Raw genomic sequence first — 5,065 nt, 5'->3', positions numbered from 1 at the left:
CGGCACTAACTGGGATTGCTCTCAGTTTCTTCGGTTATGCTATAACTTTTCAAATAGTGGACTCACTCTCTTCTGTTGAGCTTATCCCCAGTAACTAAAATCATCCCTTGTGTTGTTTTCAACAAGGTAATCCACATCATCCATTTTAATTCGGGTATGCCATTCTACCGAACCCCTCCAAATGGTCGCTCGAGAATTGCCTTAGGTTGGTATAAAAGATTTTCGATGATCTCTGAATCAAAGGTAATTCTTTTTGCCACTTAAGTAATAATCTACGAATCACCCTCCTCCAGGATGTCCCGCTGTGGAATCATGGCAACTCAACTCCTCGCTACGTTGACAACCGTTCACCACCCTTTTAAGCTTGGAATTGTTGTCTACCTAGTGAACCCTCGTCATTTGTTCCACTCCATCCCTCTAGATGTGTGTTTTGTGTCTCAGCTCGAGTGGTGTTGCTATGCCTCATTCCGCGAGTTGATCCTAAGTTGTTCGATCTTCGAGAAGATCGATCCTTCTAGAGTCTCCTTCTCCTCTCGTTGTCATGTTGGCTGGAGTTCTTAGAGCAAGACGACAAGACAAAGATGGTGATTGAATCAACGTTCCTGTGAAGTGCAACCTGGATCGTGAAGATTTCGTTAGTTGCGTTTCCCCCTTCATCTTACCCTACGCCTGAATCTCAGGACGAGATTCTTGTTTAGTAGGGGTGAGTTGTCACATCCCTAGTTTTGGTATGCACTAGGCTAGCCTTCATGTGAGCATCATGTTTAAATTCTAATGAAATTTGAATTGAGGAATTTTCAAAAGCCTCAGAAGACCTCTAAAAATAACCAACATTTAAATCTCATCAAATGAGTCCAAGAAAATGTTCCTGTCATTCTATGAAAATATTGGCATGAGTTAAAATGCAAACCAATATTTTTGGAGTGACTGAAATATTTATTTTGGGCCTTTTGAATTAAATCAATGACATATTTGAGTTGGATTTATTTTGATTATATAAGAAATAAAGCTCAAACATTTTTGTAAGTTGCATGTGACTTGGGCTAGACCTGAGCTCACATAACAATTTACAGAAAGTTTATAAAAATGATTTGATGTTCTAAATCAAATGAAAAGAAATAACAGAAATAGAAAAACTTAAATAAAAGAGAGAGAGACTAACCTAGGCCACTTACCTGGCCGGCCCAGCTGGCAGCCCACCTGCTGGCCCAGCCCAGCAGCCCAACCCCTGTCGTCTTCCTCCTTGCCAGGAGGACGAGCGTGTGGCCATAGCGCGCCGGCACGCGCCCCGGCCACCTCCACCCTGCCTGCCTGCGTCCCCGACACCTAGACACCTCCAACGACGCCACGCACCCCCTGGACCGCTCTCACTCTCTCCCGTGGCGATTTTCCTCTCTGCATCTCTCCCCCCTCCTCTGTTCTCTCCACCGAGAGCCGTCGTCGCTGCCGCTCACCATTGCCGCGCCCAGAGCCACCTCCTCGCCCCTCTGATGTGCCTAGGAGCTCCGCCTTGTATCCGAGAAGCTCTACCACGACGCACGCGACGCCGGGTGCCCTGAAGTCACACCATCTCCGCCGTCTTCATTGCCACGGCCGGCGATCGCCGCCGCTCGATTCGCAGCAACGAAGACGCCCCCGAGCTCGCTGACCACCTCATCGTCCTCCCTGTGAGCTCCTGCTGATTTCTCTTTGCTCGCCCCCTCCGTTCCTGTCCCCTAGCTCCGTTTTCCGACCGTGGCCAAGGTCGCCGCCACCGAGCTCACCGAGCTCCCAGGAGCCGAACGCGTTCCCCAGCTCCTCCTGTCATGCTCCGCAGCCCTGTTCCGCTCGATGCCGTAGCTCCGGCCGCCGGCTAAGTGGTCGCCGCCGTCGACCCCGGCCTCCCTGTGCCCAGCTGCGTGCGCCCCTAGATGCACGGGAGCACGGGCTCCCTCCTGGTGCCCTTAGCGCGACCAGCCGCGGGCTGTAGCACCGTCCCGAGCAACTTCGTCGAGGTCTCGCCGTCGCCATGGTCGCCGGCGTCACTTGCTGACGTGGCTGGCTTAATTAGCCACTAATCACCGCACCGTGTCACTGACACTGGGCCCCACACACTTATCTAACCACTGCTTAATTCCTGTTTAGTTTAAATTAATCACGAGAGCACGGGAGCACGGGCTCCCTCCTGGTGCCCTCAGCGCGACCAGCCGCGGGCTGTAGCGCCGTCCCGAGCAACTCCGGCGAGGTCTTGCCGTTGCCATGGTCGCCGGCGTCACTTGCTGATGTGGCTAGCTTAATTAGCCACTAATCACCGCACCGTGTCACTGACACTGGGCCCCACACACTTAACTAACCACTGCTTAATTCCTGTTTAGTTTAAATTAATCACAGTGGCCCCACGCGTCGGCATTGACCTCGCTGACGTGGCTGTTGACCGGGCCCGCCTGTCAGTGTCACAAACAGACACTGGGTCACTGACCAGTGGGTTCCACCGGTCAGGTTTGACCTGGTCAGCACCGGTTAACCTGCTGACGTCATGCTGCTATCATGCTGATGCAATAAAGCTTTTCTGGCGTTTTTATTAATTAAGGAAATTCCAGAAAATACACTAAACTTCTAAAATTCATAGAAAATCAACCGTAACTCCAAATGAAATAATTTATATATGAAAAATGATCAGAAAAATCCAATCTATCCATCTGTACCATTTTCATGCATGTTAGAATAACTTATAGCCGCTGTTTAGCACAAATCATATAAATGACATTTGAATTTCACATATGGAGTTTGGTTTTGAACTTAGGGTTCAAACCAACTTCATTTAACTTTGTTTCTAGCTGCATTAGCTCAAAAAACCAGCATGTTGCCATGTCATGATCATGCATCATCATGTTGCATTGCATAGATTGTGTTTCCTCTCTGTTGCCGGTAATTGTCCCCTCTCGGTAGACGATGTTCCGACGTTGTGATCGTTGACACTGATGAAGACTCAATGCTATCTTCAGAAGTGCCAGGCAAGCAAAACCCTCTTGTTCATTCCGATACAATCCCACTCTCTCGCTCCTGCTCTCTTTTACTGCATTAGGACAACAACGATTCAACTGTTACATGCTGCGGTAGTTGAACCCCTTTCCTCTGCATGACCTGTCATTGCCACAGTAAATAGATGAAACCCACTAGCATGAGTAGGAGTTGTTTGAGCCCTGATGTGCCTACTCATTCATGCTTGTTTGTCATGCCTGCTACTTCTTAGAGTTGAGTCAGGTCTGATTCACCGGGGATGAATCAGAGGCGTGTGAACATGTCCTACTGTGTGAACTAAGTGTGTGAACACGATTTGGTAAAGGTAGCGGTGAGAGGCCATGTAGGAGTACATGGTGGGTTGTCTCATTGCAGCCGTCCTCAGGAACTGAGTTCTGTGTTTGTGATCCATGATCAGCTACTACCACGCATTGGAATGCTTAAGTGCCCCTCTCGGCTTATTAATCAACTTGATCTCTGTCCAGGAGTTGCAACTAGTTTCTGGTGTTTGTAGGTAGTGTTAGTAGTCTACCAAGTGGCACCCTGTACAGGTGGTCTTGGGACAGAGGCGTAGACCCACCCGTCGAGGTGGGCTTGGGAACCCTGCACACATCGTTTGGGGCCGTGAGCGACACCCCGGCCGGATCTCCTTGAGGATGGAACCAGAATAGGCGATAAACCTGGATGAGAGACTTGTGTGGTTAGTCAGGTCATGGCCGACACCCTCGCTGGGCTTCCACTTGAAGGTTTCCGAGTACATGTCATGTAAACGGCGGTAAGTGGTGAGAGCGTGTGTGAAGAAGTACACCCCTGCAGGGTTAATATGATCTATTCGGATAGCTGTGTCCGCGGTAAAGGACTTCTGGGTTGCCTGTACAGTTCATAGATAACTTGAAGTGGATACTCTAAAATATGCAAGATAAGCGTGAGTGCTATGGATGGCGTTCTCGTAGGGAGACGGGAGCGGATCCATAGTGGTCTATTGATATGGTGAATATGTGGACTCGTGTGCGCCACCTCAAAAGAGTTACTTGCAGTCGTAGTTCAGGTTAGCCACCGAGTCAAAGCTGGCTTGCTGCAGTTAAACCCCACCACTCCCTTTGTTGATACTGATGCATATGTAGTTAGTTCTGATGTAAGTCTTGCTAGGTACATTTGTACTCACGTTGCTTAATTTATGTTTTTGCAGAGAGACTTAAGTCTCGCTAGTAGTTCCGCATGGACTTCGACGTTTAGCTTGTTACCTCAGCTACGATCTTGTGCCCTCGGCAAGATCTGGTAGATAGTCAGGCTTCTCAGCCTTTTTCATTTGTAGATGTCTGTACCCAGACATGTTAAGCTTCCGCATGTGCTTTGACTTGTATGCTCTGATTGTTGGGTCATGAGACCCATGATTGTAATATCTCGCTCCTTGGAGCCTATTGAATAAAATGCTTGAGTTGTAGAGTCATGTTGTGATGCCATGTTGTATTTGCACATATCGAGCATATTGTGTGTATGTTATTGAAATGCTTGGTATGTGTGGGATCTGACTATCTAGTTGTTTATCCTTAGTAGCCTCTCTTACCGGGAAATGTCTCCTAGTGTTTCCACTGAGCCATGGTAGCTTGCTACTGCTCCGGAACACTTAGGCTGGCCGGCATGTGTCCTTCTTTGTTCCTATGTCTGTCCCCTCGGGGAAATGTCACGCGATGAATTACAGAGTCCTGTTAGCCCACTACAGCCCGGTTCACCGGAGTCCTGCTAGCCCAGTGCTACAGCCTGGATTCACTCGCTGATGACCGACATGTTCATTGTTGGGTCATGTATGCCTGTCCCTGTAAGTTAGTGCCACTTTGGGTTCACGACTAGCCATGTCAGCCCGGGTTCTTTGTCATATAAATGCTAGCGGCACTATCATATACGTGAGCCAAAAGGCGCAAATGGTCCCGGGCCAGGTAAGGTGGCACCCGTGGGAATACCGTGCATGAGGCCGCAAAGTGATATGATGTGTTACATGCTAGATCGGTGTGACTTAGGATCGGGGTCCTCACAAATTCACTCGCTGATGACCGACACGTTCGTT

This window comes from Triticum dicoccoides, chromosome 4B (assembly GCF_002162155.2).
Source record: "Triticum dicoccoides isolate Atlit2015 ecotype Zavitan chromosome 4B, WEW_v2.0, whole genome shotgun sequence".
Lineage (NCBI taxonomy): Eukaryota > Viridiplantae > Streptophyta > Magnoliopsida > Poales > Poaceae > Triticum > Triticum dicoccoides.
The sequence above is the reverse complement of the archived record's forward strand: the minus strand, read 5'-3'. Positions refer to the sequence as shown.